Raw genomic sequence first — 16,683 nt, forward strand, 5'->3', positions numbered from 1 at the left:
CATACTGCCCAGGCTTGCACCCTGGGGAGGTCAACTGAAGTGCCGCTAACAGAGCAGTTTGACTTCACCCCAGAGGGGCATTCCATTATCTCTCGAGACAGACAGATGCCAACGGCAAAAAATACTGTTTCTGGTGGTCCTGAAGTTCCAGCTCCCCTTTTTGAAGGTTTTTTTTTTTTTTTAAGTCCTTTGTGCTGTTTACTCATCTTTTGGTCCTTATCTCTTAGCCCTTGGCATTAAACCCATTCCTGAAGCTCTTATTCCTCCTAGGAAATCATCCACCTGGAATCTAGAGTCTCAAAATGAGTCCCCCTTCCTGCCACAACCCCCCCCCCCACACTTTGTACTTTTGGTAGTAGTGTGGGACTTTCCAGCTGATATCACTGCAGTGAAACTAAGGTATCACCCTAACAAAAGATAACATTCCCCTCACCTCCAGGACAGCCTTTTTTTGTGAAGCATTAAGCTGGCAAGAGCCTCTTCCGGAATACTCTTCCGGAACACAAAGCTCTTCTGGAGCTTTGGAATGTGTTTTCTCACAATGAGATCAAGGCGCCTAGTAACTTCCTTTCAGCACTCTTTGAGCAGTGGAGTATTCCAAAAAAACAAAGCAAAACAAGATTATTTGGTGAATTGGTCCAGGGAAGAACATGATGGGGTGTGAGGGAACTGTGTGCTCTATAGTTGTGATGGGAAAGAAGTGACAAGTTCTGTGAGGATAAATGGCAAAGATCAGTGTTCACCAGGGAAACACTGGCACCTTTCTGGTATAACAGAGTCCAACCTTTTATTTATTGTTTGTGTGAAGTTTACATTTTTGCTGGGAGGATATTCTGGGAGGGAATGAGTGGGCCCATGGGAGCCTTAACTCTGTGCTAATGAAGTTTGTTTGTTTATATATTGGCCAATAAATTTCCCTGAGTTACTTAAAAGTTAGATTGAATGGGGTTCCCTGTGGTGTGATTATATGGGTGTCTTGTGGTTGGATGTGGCAGCAGGGTAGCAAATATACATTTCTGCCACCCTCATTTAATTCACACATACTGGCTTATTTTTAGTATTCTGCTGCTTCTAGAGTTCTCTTTCGCTGTAGGAAAGTTTGTGCTTGGCAACGCTGAGCCTACCAGTGGAGAGGATTACTGAAAAGAGGTTACTAGCATCAGGGTTCCTTTGTTGGAGAAAGCATTGCTGGGTCCAGCCCCCAAGTGGGCTTCTCCATCTTTAGACAGTTGCACAGAAGAACTGGAAATGTCACAAAGTGTGGCTCTTCTTATTACACAGCAGTGGTGGCAAGAGAAGCTTCCGCGAACAACATCTTCCCTTCTATGGAATTTTGAGCAGTTAATAACATAAGATCTGACCTCATAATGGCCAACAGGTGCCTATGGGAAGCTGGCAAGCATGACCCAAGTGTAAGAGTACTCTGCTACCCTGCAGTTTCCAGCAACTGGTATTCAGAAGGACACAGCCTCCAACCATGGAGCCAGAGCATAGCCATCATGGAAGTCACAAACCGAAACATTTCTGAGTTCTGTGAGATTTTCACTCTTGTAAGGCTGCAGTTTTGACCAAACTGCGGGAGGCAGTGGAGGACAGAGGTGCCTGGCGTTCTCTGGTCCATGGGGTCACGAAGAGTCGGACACGACTAAACGACTAAACAACAAGGCTGCAGTATTAAGCAGACTTTATATTACTTCCTAGGAAGTAAGACGCATTAAAGTTGATCAAAGTTAGTGGTGAACTTATCTATGGAGAAACTGTTTAAAATTAGGGTGTAAGTAAGCTTAGATCTGCAAACTTAAAAGTTCTGGAATCCCTTTGTACTCTGGAGAGACTCAGAATTCCTAGCTGAGCACTCGGAGTGCATTGTCACTAAGAACTGTGCCATTAAAAATTCCTTGTTATGGATCTGAGCTTTTTGTGACTGGAATGAATAATATCACTTTGCAAAATTTAGTTCCTCTTTTGAGTGCTTTATACTGCTTTTTAAAATCATAAACCTGGGAAGGAAGAAGTAGGGGTCAGCAAACTTTTTCAGCAGGGCCAGCCCACTGTCCACGGTCCACAGACCTTGTGGGGGGCTGGACTATATTTTGGGGGGGGAAATGAATGAATTCCTATGCCCCACAAATAACCCAGAGATGCATTTTAAATAAAAGCACACATTGTACTCATGTAAAAATGCCAGGCAGGCCCCACAAATAACCCAGAGATGCATTTTAAATAAAAGGACACATTCTACTCATGTAAAAACACGCTGATTCCCGGACTGTCTGCAGGCCGGATTTAGAAGGCGATTAGGCCGATCCGGGCCTTGGTTGGCCTACCCATGAAATGCACTCATTCTGAAAATCAAGAAATTGCTTAAAGTCATTCATAATGGCTAAGCAGAAGGCCAACAGTTTAGATATAAGACCAGTTAGCAGAAATGTTCCCTGTAAAAGAAGTGCAGGATGAGTTCTTTATTAATGGAGGCAGTAATTTCCAATTATTTATTATAAACATGTTTTTTTTACATGCAAGTCAGATGGAGCTAACTTCTGGTCCTCTGAATGTTGCTAAATGGGTGGGTGCAGTATTGTGCTTTTAGTCTAACATACAGTTCTGCCATTAGTTATGTGCAGATGTGGGGACTTCATATAGCTAATAGACACAAGATGACTAATGTTTTGATAAAAAATTGTCAAAAATAGATGCCTGAAAATTTTGGTGGCAATTGAAACACTTTGATACTTTGTCAAAATGTTGACGTTTTCTTAAAATCTTTAGCGTTCAATTTGTTAAATACAATTTTTTCCTACTCCCTCAACCAGCTTTGGTGTGAATTGAGAAGCCATATGTGTTTCAAGTGGCACCAAATCTGTGCTGTTGGCATGCAGATGAGAGGTGTGAATGCCAGGATTTTGGATCAGGTCCATCCAGTTCAAAACTAGTGTTCCAATACTGTAGTGATGTACACATAACTACTTTTAACAGCTGTCCTTCTACTTTATTCAGGAATGCTTGGAGGACCAATGCTGAATTTGAGAACCAAGGGGGCTTGAGTGTGGTGTGGTTGGTACTCAGTAAGGCTGTGTTTGTACCAGGTGATATGCTAACCAGGAGAAGCAGAACCTTGAGGTTTCTGCCCTGAGACTGCAAAGAGCAACACAAGGTATACTTGGGAATAGGTTAAGCAGAGTGGAAGGGATTCTTATCAAATATTCTGCTGGCTGTTTGGCACAGCTCACCAGAAACTTCCCTTACAAGCAAATTTATGGGGTGAGAAGTTGTTTCTGGCACACTGATTTGCATTGTGAATCAGAACCTTTCCCAGACCGTGAATCCATTCATAAAGGTTATGGTATGCTGGCCTAGAGCTATCTCTTTTTGGCTTGCCTATCGTTAGGCACATACCAGCTTGTTATCTGAAATGCAAGAATCTGGTCAAATGTATTGAAGTGCCCCCAGCTTGTTGTTCCTGTTGGTTATATGCAGGACATTAGAGAGAAAGTTTGAAGGTGAGGAACACTTTTAAAGAGGTACTTTTTGTAAGACTTGACTGTGGATGTCACCAGTGAACAGCATCAGAAAAGCCAGAACAAAACCACTGGTATGGCTGCCCCCTAGGGATATGTCAGGAAGACTATACTCTGTTTCTGGAATGGAGTGTGGTGTTTCTGACTGCATGAACCAGATGCAGGGGATGTCATTCCCCACTTTGATTCAGAAAGCTAATTTACTGGTGCTAGTGTGGGTACTGGAGGCTGTGGTGCTGGCCTCCACTAAGAAGCATAGTGGTGTTCCGAGAGAAGTGCCTAGTTTTCCCTTGGACACATTCTGCGCTTCCCGGTGTGTGCTGTAACTCCAAACTGCAGAGTACAGAAAGTTGCCGCCTATCTCAGGATAGTTAGTTAATGCAGTTTGCCCACTCCTGTGTTGGTAATAATGAAAAGTTTTTTTTGAAGTAACATATATAGTACATATTGAAGCATTGGTTGGACTGATTCTAGCCATATTGACTCCAATTTCATAAATGTCATGCAGAACAGGGTATGGTTGGGTGTGGAAATAATTATGCCATGACGCCACGGGATTTGTGCCCTTTCTCACATCCAGGAGCTTCCAAAACGTTAAGTGTTTTTTCTCTTCTTGGATTTTTAAAAAATATAAATGATTAAAAACCTATGCACAATGGTACCTACCTTTTGCTACCCTCTTCTGTTTCCTCAGATCCCCAAATGCTAGTGGATTGGGGAGCCAATCTGGATTATATGCATGGCTCTGATCCTGTGTCTGTAAGGTTAGAATCCCTAAGAGGAAACCTGCTGAATCAATCAAACCAGTTCTTATGGCCTTAGCTACTCAGCTAAGAATGCATCATCTGCTTCTTAAAGAATGAGCCCTGTTGCCGAGTCAAATGGATGGGCCTTTCCCCACCTCACCTGGCTGGATGCCATGTCATCCTACGTTGGAGAGCAATAGGACAAGTGGGTTTGTGTGTGAGAGAGCTCCTCTACCAGTGTTTATAAGCTAAACAAGCTATAGCTTAGGGTCCCACTCTCTTGGGGAGCCCCAAAAAAATTAAAGGAAAAAAAACCTGGATGTACATTTCCAAAATAGATAAACAAATACAATAAAACCTACATATAGCAACAGTGTTTAATGTTGTGTAGGTTCCTATGATGTAAGTAATGAGCCCCACCTGCTAGCCTGCTCCCTAAAATATCACATATAAAGTGCCCCATTACCTTCAGTAGCTTAGGGCCTCATCAAACCTAAATCCGGCCCTGCCCTACATCCCATGCTCAGGTTGCATATATGCGTAAATATAGCCTAAAGACATCACAACCTCCATTGGCCTTCATTTCAAGGAAACCAAACACTGATAGGTGTGGACATCCCTGTAGTGTCTCACAGGTGGGAGACTAGGGTGTGCACAACAGTTACCCATCTTTTCCTGTGGCCCATGTGTTCTTGAGTCTACCTCACAATTCCTCCAGCAAGTGTTCATAGAGTTGCTTGTTGTCAATGTGCCTGTTCCATAGCTGCCATTTCTGTAGCTGCCACATTGTCACAGCTGCTATTCTTTGGGCCTCTTGGGATGCCCTGAAGGAAAACATGAACAGATTTATTTTCTAGGTGAACAGCCTCTGACACGTTAACCCAGCTTTCCGCTACCTGGTGCCCAGGCCCTGGCTGATGGAAGTTGTACCTCTCGGAGGCACCAGGTTGAGGAAGGCTGGAGTGGATTCCACCCTCTTGCCCTTTTATAAACCACAAAAGATCAAAGTGTGAGTGAACTAAGGCCATATAGGTTTAACCTGTCACATTTGGGGGAGGGGATTAAAAGACTGCAATGTCCTCCAGCTTCACAGTTTTTCATACTGGCGTTGATAGTAAACCTGTTAGCTAATCCAGCCTGTGGCTAGGAACCAGGCAGCTGTGGCTTTGAAAGGCTTATATGCTAGTAAAACACTTTCTGTTGTTTAAATTGTTTTGTCTGTGTATGAGCTTCTTATCAAAGCCTATTTCTTCTCTTCTCTTTTTGCATCCTCCACCAACTTGCAGCTCAAAATCAAACATTCTGATTTAATAAGTGGGTGCTGGCTACAGAGGCTGGAAGCAGCTGGAGCTGAGATCAGCCCCTAGATCCCGTTCTTAGCGCAGATGCTTGGCTGTATCCAAAGGAGATGCAGTCCTCAAAGACACATTGATGCTCAATCTGCACCACCAACTCCGCACAGGGATTTAATATGGCTGAAATGGCTTGACAGCATGGCTTGTAAGAGGGTCTGTTTGAAAGTACTCTGCAAACATTGGGCTTGCCTTCCAGAGACGTTGTGGATGTCTTTCTTTTGAGGATACTGAGGCAAAACAAGCAGGATCTGTGTTGTCTTAAGTGCTCCTTCCCAACTTCCAAACAGTGTGTTTTTAATGGCAAATCTAATCTGCAATAGGGTTCTTTCTCTTGGGAGTCGATTCTTAGGGGAAGATCCTGAGGGTTAAGGAATGATTAGTTGTTAAAACCCTTTTGTTCTTAAGGAATGATTAGTTGTTAAAACCCTTTTGTTCTTAGAAGGGTAAGATGCTAAGTGAACATTTGATGCAACTCGGTTGACATTTTTAAAGGAGAAAAGCCACTTCAGGTGGGGGTTGATTTGAATCAGAGAAGAGAGTGCTGCGTGATTCAAGGACTCTGAGCACAGGCTCATATTTGCATATGCTAATTTATATGTATAGATGCAAAGTAAGGCTGGCTTCCAGAGGAGGGGAAAGCAAACTCTGCCTCTTGCTGTCAGGGCTTACTCTGAGCAACATGGCACCAACAGGATTTTCTGTATGCTGCAGGTAGATTGGGCAGAGGACTCAATCAGTTGCCAGAGCTGCTGCTTATGTACATACGAATACTCAAATAACTCTTGTTCAGCATCTGACATGACTTTTTCATGCAGGCACACTTTTATATACTTACATGCCCTTGTCACAAATCAACACCGTTCACACATGATGTTGAACAACCACAGATTAACACCATCTCTAGCCACAACTGGAAAGCAAATTGTGATGGTAAGTGGCTGAGGTCTGTTTTTTAAAGCTTTTTAAAGGGAGGGAGGAGGGGTAGGAGAGCAGGACTCAGTAAAAAAGACCTGGGGCTCAGGCTCCCAGAGCCACCCTGGGTGGAGCTGTTTAACTATTTCTCTGCTCTCTCACACACATATATACCAGCTTCTTTTCCAGTGCCCCAAAATATGTATGGACAAGTCCATAACAGATGGCTAGTGGAGTAATATTTCAGCCTTCCCTCTCCAGGGGGCAGAACCACAGCATTATCACGCATGCTTTCTTATAACAGTGTTTTTTCAGAGCCTCCGCAATCCCCCCTTCTCTTTAACCAATTGCCTAGCATCTGGACGGCTGCTCAGAAATGTATAGATTCATCTCCAGTAAGTGATAAGGAGGACCACCACAAAGTGAGCTGTGTGAGGAGATTCTTAATGCCGTCTGGTATGTAGGGAGGAATTAAGATGTTCCTCATTGGTATTCCTGCTCTGATGTCCTCTCTTTTGTCTGTGTTTGGGGTACCAAGGTGGTGAGCGCTCATCCTCTTCTTTGTTCATGGCTGGAAATGTGAAAACCAACTGTTCTGGGTACTGTCGCCTGCATTGCTAATTTTGTTTGCTTCACAAACTCACTCTTCAAACTGAATACAAAAACAACAACAACCCCTCCCCCCCACACACATTAAGCAACAGCATGCTGGAGGTTTTTCTAGTCATAATACTAAGTGTTGCTTGTGGGAAACTTAAAAGGGAGATCCCTCCCCTTGACTGAAACGTTTTCCTCTGTTACCTAATGCTTGCCTGCCCTGAGTCATGCTGGGCTGTTGCTGCTCTTTGCTCTTCTTGAGCAGTGGGCTATGTAAGCTGCCTTGTTCCTAGTGGCTAGCTTTTTTCAGCCTGGTGCCCTCCAGATGTTTTGGGTTAGAACTCTCATCGCCCACAGCCGGCACATCTGGAGAAGCTGTCCTACCAGCCATCTCTAAACTGCTGAGCTAATAACAGAAGGAAAGCCCAGCTGGTTCAGACCAACGGCCCATTCAGTCTGGCAACCAGTTCCCAAAACTGTCTCTTTTAATTTAAATGGGTTTTATGAGTCACTTTTCAGTCAGCATATCCAAAGCAGCACATATCCATAAAAAGGAACTATGTAGCAATAAAAACGAAGCAATTAAAACGCTAAAAATATAAATGAATTACTAAAACAAGCTGCAGCAGTGGTCAGTAGAGAGCAAATAAATACCAAGAAGCACCAAAACAATAAAAGTAGCACGGCAAGGAGCTTCCCGGAGATGCGCAAGCAGGCCATGAAGGCAGCAGAGCTCCCTCTCTTGTCAACCTGCAGAACCTGTCATTCAAAAACTACACTGCCCCTGACAGTGGGATGTTCTATTTAGCTATCAAATGAAAGTCATTTTGACGGTGATGGGTTTTTAAAGCATCATCTTTTGGTTTAAGTGGCAAATTGGTCTGGTCTGGGGATTATCGGCACTAAATATATATTTTTAAATACTTTTATTGTTTTCTAAATAAACACGACCAACAAAACATGCCATTTGTCACATAAAAACTCTTCCTCTCCACCGATACAAAGTATGACCACAGACTTAAAGGAATACAGTAGTACAGTAAGTCCACAACTTACACACATTTAACTTGTGCACATTCAGCTTTATGCACTTGGCCAAAAAAGGGGGGTGGGCATCTGTGTGTGTGTGGGGGGGGGTATACTTTGGCAATCCCACCCACCATTGTGCCCAGTGTGTTTTGACTACATGCATTTTTTGCTTTAGGTGCAATTCCCGGAACACAACCCCCTCATAAGTTGAAGGCTTATTGTACTGAATAGATTATCGTACCATTGCATTAGTCCAACAATTGTCTCTATTTCCCCCCCATGTGTGCTTGGGGGGGGGGTTTCCTCTGATTTAATCTTTGTGACACATAGAGGATACAAATGACTGCCGAGTTGCATATAAAGACCAACAGATTTGTTTTCCCTTTTACTGCACTGAGTTGACAAGTCAGTTTGCTGCCAAACCAGAACCCGAGTGACAACCTTCCTGTAGTACACCAACACCTAGTGATCTCCAAGCTCACTGTGACAAGCAAAAATGCTAGCAGTTCTTTATGACTAATACATTGAGTAGCATCATCCACTATCCCAACCAGTGTGTTATAGATTGACTCCCGATTCTTTGAACTCATCTAGCCCAAAGGTATAACCTCACTTTGCCACCATAAATGCAGATATGTGCCCTGAATCTCACAACCCCACCAACCATTAAAGCTCAGTGGGCACAAAATGTGAGACAACTGCACTGGTGAAGTAGTGTGCCAACATTAAAAATTGCCCAGTGACTTGGGCCACTGGCCAGGGAACTACAGGTCCCTGGCAGATTGTACCCTCTGCCTCCAATATATATATATATATATATATATATATATATATATATATATATATATGCTTTCGTAGATTTTCACGGGTACAGGAATGCAGGTTTTGGTGTCCTCGGGTGTCTTCCCGTGTAAAAGTTGGGGTGTCTAGGCGACGTTTCGACGAGGTCTCACTCGTCATCTTCAGGCTGGTGCTTTCGGCTTCTTGTTACTGGAACAGAGCAGGATCTCAGTGTTTGAGTTCCTATAAATACTGTTGAGGGGGTGTGGTGTATAGCCTCCAATGTTCTGGGCAGAGAGGAAGTTCCCAGGCTAGTGTGCCTTTTCTTCTTTTGTTCCTTAATTACTTGAGGGATATCTTGAGTGATTTCTTGAGTGATATCCTGAGTACCACTTAGGTGGGTCATTAGGTGTGGATTAGTTGCTAAAGTCTTTGTGTCTTGACCTCTTGAACTTTGTGAAGAGTTTTTCTGAGAAGATGGCTGTACTGCACTTAGTTGTGCTCTGGCTTGGCTTCGTGTATAGGGGCGAGCTGTGGTTTTGTGGCCTGTGTCAGCCAGATCTGTGTAGGGATTGCAGGGGGGTGCAGCATCCGGAGGTGCCACCATGGTTTGGCTACTGGATGGTGTCTGTAATTTATCTGTGGAGAGGGTCTGGGTTTGGGTCTGGTGTGGTTGATTGGTGATGGCGTTCTGTGTGCCTCTGGATCTGGTGTCAGTTTTTGTGGGGAGGGCTAATTTCCAGATGTCTGGCAAGCGGGATGTGTCGTCACGCTTGTTCATGTTGTGAGGGTGTTTCTCTATCTCGATGGCTTCCATGATTATTCTCATGTGGTGATGTTCCATGTTAAAGAGCAATTTGGAATCTGCAAAATTAATTTCGTGTCCTGTTTCTTTCATGTGTTGGAAAAGAGAGGAAGTTTTTTCTTCTTTTTTGACGGCATTCTTGTGTTCTGCGATACGTGCATTTATTCGTCTGTTTGTTTGTCCAATGTACGTGGCTGGGCAGACTTTGCAGGGTATTTCATAGACCCCTTGGTTTTCCAACTGGATTTTATCCTTGGGGTTTCTGAGGATATTGGCTATTTTTTGGTTGGTGCAAAAGGCTGTTTTGATATTGTGTTTATGGAGGATTTTGCTAATTTTATCTGTAGTGCCCTTGATATAAGGAAGGAGGGCCATGCCATTGTTTTCTTCTGTGTCTTGGTTTTTGGGGGGTGTTTCTTTTTGGATTAGCTTCGTAACCCTGTTTTGGGATCACCCCTCTCACCGGTCATCGCAAACCTGTACATGGAACACTTTGAAACCAATGCTTTAGACAAGTCAGAACACAAACCCAAACTTTGGCTCAGATATGTTGACGACACCTTTGTAATTTGGCCACACGGGAAGGAAAAACTGGATAGCTTCCTCACACATCTCAACAGCCTACACCCCAAAATACAATTCACTATGGAAATAGAAGCCAACAACCAACTTCCCTTCCTTGACGTCCTAATCTACAAAAAACCTGATGGCTCCCTAGGACACACTATCTACCGGAAAAAAACACACACCAACCGCTACTTACATGCACAATCACACCACCACCCTGCACAAATAAACTCCGTAGCCAAGACTCTCATCTCCAGAACCAAACGCCTGGCTGACAAAGACCACTTGACAACTGAGTTACAGAATCTCTCAAATGTGTTAATTGCCAATGGATACCAGCAAAACAGGGTTACGAAGCTAATCCAAAAAGAAACACCCCCCAAAAACCAAGACACAGAAGAAAACAATGGCATGGCCCTCCTTCCTTATATCAAGGGCACTACAGATAAAATTAGCAAAATCCTCCATAAACACAATATCAAAACAGCCTTTTGCACCAACCAAAAAATAGCCAATATCCTCAGAAACCCCAAGGATAAAATCCAGTTGGAAAACCAAGGGGTCTATGAAATACCCTGCAAAGTCTGCCCAGCCACGTACATTGGACAAACAAACAGACGAATAAATGCACGTATCGCAGAACACAAGAATGCCGTCAAAAAAGAAGAAAAAACTTCCTCTCTTTTCCAACACATGAAAGAAACAGGACACGAAATTAATTTTGCAGATTCCAAATTGCTCTTTAACATGGAACATCACCACATGAGAATAATCATGGAAGCCATCGAGATAGAGAAACACCCTCACAACATGAACAAGCGTGACGACACATCCCGCTTGCCAGACATCTGGAAATTAGCCCTCCCCACAAAAACTGACACCAGATCCAGAGGCACACAGAACGCCATCACCAATCAACCACACCAGACCCAAACCCAGACCCTCTCCACAGATAAATTACAGACACCATCCAGTAGCCAAACCATGGTGGCACCTCCGGATGCTGCACCCCCCTGCAATCCCTACACAGATCTGGCTGACACAGGCCACAAAACCACAGCTCGCCCCTATACACGAAGCCAAGCCAGAGCACAACTAAGTGCAGTACAGCCATCTTCTCAGAAAAACTCTTCACAAAGTTCAAGAGGTCAAGACACAAAGACTTTAGCAACTAATCCACACCTAATGACCCACCTAAGTGGTACTCAGGATATCACTCAAGAAATCACTCAAGATATCCCTCAAGTAATTAAGGAACAAAAGAAGAAAAGGCACACTAGCCTGGGAACTTCCTCTCTGCCCAGAACATTGGAGGCTATACACCACACCCCCTCAACAGTATTTATAGGAACTCAAACACTGAGATCCTGCTCTGTTCCAGTAACAAGAAGCCGAAAGCACCAGCCTGAAGATGACGAGTGAGACCTCGTCGAAACGTCGCCTAGACACCCCAACTTTTACACGGGAAGACACCCGAGGACACCAAAACCTGCATTCCTGTACCCGTGAAAATCTACGAAAGCAAATATATATATATATATATATATATATATATATATATATATATATGTAAAAAAAATGAGAAACTAGTTCTCGAAAGTAGCAATTGCTAATGTTTAGTGCAATGTGTTTCGGAATGGAACTTTCTTCTTCAGGAGCCATCATATTAAAAACATAAAAGCCAACTATTGACATATAAACAAAATACTGTTTAGGCTGTTTAGAATATTTGAGACATCATCCAACAGCAAACAGTGATCCTTCCATGCCAACCCCACCACCACCACCTTGGCCAAGAAGTACCTCATGGCAAGGCTTGGTGGAGCAACCTGGTCCTAGTTCCATCTGTTGCCCAGAAACAAGGAGCAGCTGTTGAGAGCTTGCTTTCTCCATGCTCCTTGCTGGAAAGTACCTTCGGCTCCAGCACAATTGGAGCTACAGAACCAAAGAGAGGTATGCTCCAGCCCCATCCATCTTCCAGAGGATGAAAGGCTGCTGGGTTTGTATGTAAGTAAGTTCTGGCAGGGGTTAGGTATTATTTCCCTGACTGAAAAGTGGAGTATACACTTTTGAAATAAAACAATGCATGTGATAAATAGTTTTTAATGCTGTATTTTATATTGCTGTGAAGGGCGGGTAATCTAATAACTATAATAATAATGGTGGCATTTAATTTTTGACTGATTGCAAATGAGTGGGCAACAGCTTTGGGGAGGGGGGAAGCGTGTGTAATAAATGCCGCTGGTCCCTGCTTTTACTGAGTAGCAGCTAATTCCACAGGCTATACAGCAGGCGCATGGACTAAAATTTATGATGTGTGAAAGTATTTTGAAGATTTTTTTTCTTCCTTCCTTCAAGCCAGCCTGCTTGTGAATGGACAGAACAACACTGAAGTGAGCAAGTCTTACTCTGCATTCTATATAAGGGACCCTCTGCCATTATGAACTTGGTGTCATGTGGATGAGTTAGCTCCTTCCTTCATTCCAAAAGGATTATGAGCATTCTTACTGCAGCTCAATCTCATTTAGGCACAATCTCCCGAGGGCAGATCATGAAAAGCAGTTGAAAACGGAAACTGTTATTGCTTTAACTTGAACCTCATTTCTATAATATACATCTTTCTCCCCCGCTACTTCTTGCTAGAACAAGTGAATCAAGGATTAACCCACAAATAATTACTTGCTCTATAGCAAGAGGGAGCCTCCATCATTCAGCATGTGGCCTCCTTTGGTTTGGGGTTTGGTAGCCACCTTGCCTGATGAGTGATTGAGATATAAAAAATGAATTTTACTTCAGTTGTCCTCTGTAAGTGCTCACGAGCTAGAGGTTTCCTCAAGCTATATTTCCCAAAAGTGATGGAGAAATTTACACCTGTCCCTGGCATAAAGGTAGGAATTTCCAGGGATCTATCACCAGCCAATAGTTTTGAAACTGTTGGTGGTCAGGAGCTGGAATGGCATGGAGACTGCTTCCTCCCAGATATATGACTTCATCTGGAGTAAGTGGCCACCACCACCTGCATTACAGTGAGGTTGGTCTCTCCCAGAAATGGACCTTTTTGTGTATAAGCATGGCACCAGTAACTGGGAGATCTCCAAGGCTCACTTGGTTGACATTTTTAGGAGGTTAATAAGAGCTAACCAGTGGTCCATGAAACCTTATGTCAGGTTAGTTAGTCTCTAAGGTGCCACAAGAGTACAGTGGTACCTCAGGTTAAGAACTTAATTCGTTCTGGAGGTCCGTTCTTAACCTGAAACTGTTCTTAACCTGAAGCACCACTTTAGCTAATGGGGCCTCCCGCTGCTGCCACACGATTTCTGTTCTCATCCTGAAGCAAAGTTATTAACCCGAGGTACTATTTCTGGGTTAGCAGAGTCTGTAACCTGAAGCGTATGTAACCTGAAGCGTATGTAACCTGAGGTATTGTGGTTTTGCTGCAGTTGACTAACGTGGCTATCACTTTGGAAACTGTTCCAACAGACTTCAGAGGGTCTTTGGCATAGTGCCACGAATGGGCCCCCACTCTAATGTGGCCACATAATATCCCCCCCCCCACTACCATTAACCGTGGCAACACTATTCCCCACTATCTCTAGCAGAGGCTTGGGAAGCATTTTAGCTTGGCTTCTATTCAAAAGCGCCACTGCCGCCCAGCTACCACTAAATTGCTGTCCAAGAAAGGAGGCCTGTGATGACAGGCCAGTGAGGGGCCTCTTCAGTCCCTGGGGCCCTTAGCCAGGACTCAACCTGGCCAGCTGCAAGCACCAGATCTGGTTCTCCTATGCACTCTATTTCAGGCCTTCATACTTAGTTAAACAGAATGGATTTTTACAATCAAAATACTGTGCTGTTTGTTGTTAGTCTTAGGAGTAAGTAGAATAATGATTTTCCACCTATTGATTTTAAGTGATGTCTCGTTATCATGTCAATTATTTTATTGTAAAGCTGCCCACAGAGGAAGCTACCCACAATATCCCTGCATGATATGCAGCTCTGGTTTCACCTTCTTGCAGTGCAGAGAGCCTTGTCTAGACCAGCAACTTCTACAGGAATACAGTACATGAGTATCTTTATAAGTGGGCAGTCCTTTTTCTTGCACCCTCTGAAAAGCTGACTACCTTTTCTTTTTGCTATTCTGTTTTGTTTTAGGGTGAATGTGTGCGCTGCAGCTATTTCAACATGATTCGTTAGAGAGACCACAAGGATCTCTTGCCCATTTTGCCCGTTTCTGTCTATGGGAACTGACTTTCTTATCCCTTTTCCCTACCAGGCGCCCCCTTTTTGTGACAGTCTGAGATGGGAGATGCTGGGCATTGCTGACTTAAGTGAGCTTGCTGAGATACTCCAGCCTCATTGGACCCCACTTCCATCTAAACCAGCAGAGCAGAGAAATTGCCTGTTATCTTGGGTCGATTTTTCATGCACTCTTAAATTGCTTTGTATTGACACACTGTCAGAAATGGATTGTCACATTAACCCGCCGAGCCAGGCCCTGGGTTCTTGAACATGTGCAATTGGACTGATGTTCTTCCAGGTTTAGGCCAGAAGGATGTTGGCTTTTTCTGTTCCTAGTCTCTTTTCCTTCCCCTGCCTGATTCTGTCCATCTCTTTTGCTCACTATTTATTTGCAATATTTGTATGCCACTTTTTTTGAAGGAGGGGGACCCTGGCACGCAAAAGGCCCCCAGGTTTACTTCCAAGTGAAAAGGATCAGGTAGCAGGTGATGGGAAATGTTTTTTTTCCTGCCAGACGGAGTCCCTGCCAGCCAATGTAGGCAATGGTGGGCTAGATGGATAAAGAGGTCAAACCCCCCCCCCCCCGCTATAGGGCAGCTTCCTGCATCTTCATTTCAGTCTAGTTCACAATAGAATAATTCAATGTTGCAATAAGTTTATGTCCCTTAGCAGGGTATTAGTTGTGCTAGCTGAATGATTTTGCAAGGGAAGGTGAAGGAAGCCAGCATGGTTCTTGTGGTTGGTTGTGCCCCAACCCTTTCTGTCACACAACAAGCTTCTGCTGGTGCAACTATTTCAATGGATTTTGTATGGCACACCCATTATTCTCACCCTTACTCTAGCGCATCAGCCAGGCCAATAAAACTACTACTTAAAAGCATCCATTAGAATGGCTGGGGAACCTTTTTCAAACCAAGGATCACATTTCCTTCTGGACAACCTTTTTAAGGGGTGGCCACATGCCATTGCTGGGCAAGGGGAAAGTGGGTGAGCAATTAATAAATGTTACCTTTGTGCAGTAGGCTAGTTTCTACACCCCTCTGTCCCCTCTACTCAAAGAAACAAGAGGCATTATTAAAGTTTAGGGGCACATTCCAGTCAGGTAAAAACACTTACACATAAAGCTGGCCCAGTAGCAGCAGGCTGGGGTATGAACTGAGGAGAGGGCCGGATGGGACCCCCCAAGGATAATCTAGTCCAACCCCCTGCAATGCAGGAATCTCAACTAAAGCATCCAAGACGGATGGCCATCCAACCTCTGCTTAAAAACCTCCAAGGAAGGAGAGCCCACAACCTTCCGAGGGAGTCTGTTTCACTGTCAAACAGCTCTTACTGTCAGAAAGTTTTTACCTGATGTTTAGTTGGAATGTCCTTTCTTGTAACTTAAAGCCATTGGTTCACATCCTACCCTCTGGAGCAGGAAAATACAAGCTTGCTCCATCTTCCATGTGACAGCCCTTTAGATATTTGAAGATGGCTATCATATCTCTGCTCAGTCTCCTCTTATCCAGGCTAAACATACCCAACTCCCTGAACCGTTCCTCATAAGTCTTGGTTTCCAGACCCTTGCTCCTGTTAGTTGCCCTCCTCTGCACATGTTCCAGCCTGTCAACATCCTTCGTAAACTGTGGTGTGCAGAACTGGACACAGTACTCCAGGTGTGCTCTGACCAGAATAGAGTGAGGCCATTACTTTCGGTGATAGGCTGTATTAACAGAAGTATCCCTAACATTTGATGCACCCCTGTGTTTTGAAGGTGCATGATCTAGCAACACTGTTGAAACTAAGTGGGGTTGGGGCTAGCCAATGTCTGGATGGAAACCTTCCTGGGAACCCCATACCCTTAAATTTCCTGGCAGTAGAAAGGTAGGATATAAATGATACCTAGTAAGTAAATTTAGCTGTGGCCACCTCAGATCATTATATTTTCCCAAAATGATTGAAGAAACTTCATTGTAAAACATTTGAAATTTCAGGAATAAAAGATATATGTAAGGGCAAATAGTAATAATGGCTGACATTACTGTCTTTGTATATTTAAATTTCTACTATTTAAAAATTATCAGGGGATATGTCTGAAATCTCTGTCTGAAACTTCACCCTTGTTATAAGCTCCTTGGCAAAAACACAAATCTTCA

General features: G+C 43.7%; 1 protein-coding gene and 2 long non-coding RNA genes across 10 annotated transcripts in view; 2 read left to right on the plus strand and 1 right to left on the minus strand.

Annotated features, from left to right (window-relative positions):
- Window positions 1-16,683, minus strand: part of LOC309363951 (clathrin heavy chain 2-like) — a 52,476-nt gene that overhangs the window by 21,233 nt on the left and 14,560 nt on the right. For 5 of the 8 annotated variants that reach the window (XM_081900484.1, XM_081900490.1, XM_081900491.1 and 2 more), the window contains exon 1: window positions 434-535. The exons of 2 other annotated variants lie outside the window; for them this stretch is intronic. The gene's annotated coding sequence lies outside the window, so the exon portion shown is untranslated. Of the gene's footprint in view, window positions 1-433; window positions 547-16,683 lie in introns of those variants that run through there. One more of the 8 variants, XM_081900487.1, reaches the window with a different exon arrangement.
- Window positions 571-4,179, plus strand: LOC309363965. Its single transcript, XR_014165676.1, has 4 exons — window positions 571-767; window positions 1,285-1,555; window positions 1,666-1,704; window positions 2,998-4,179. It is a non-coding gene; the product is annotated as an uncharacterized lncRNA (long non-coding RNA).
- LOC309363972 lies at window positions 8,218-14,814 on the plus strand. The gene is made up of 2 exons (XR_014165683.1): window positions 8,218-8,562; window positions 14,580-14,814. It is a non-coding gene; the product is annotated as an uncharacterized lncRNA (long non-coding RNA).

The sequence above is a fragment of the Podarcis melisellensis genome (genome assembly GCF_964234715.1).
Source record: "Podarcis melisellensis genome assembly, chromosome: 2".
NCBI lineage: Eukaryota > Metazoa > Chordata > Lepidosauria > Squamata > Lacertidae > Podarcis > Podarcis melisellensis.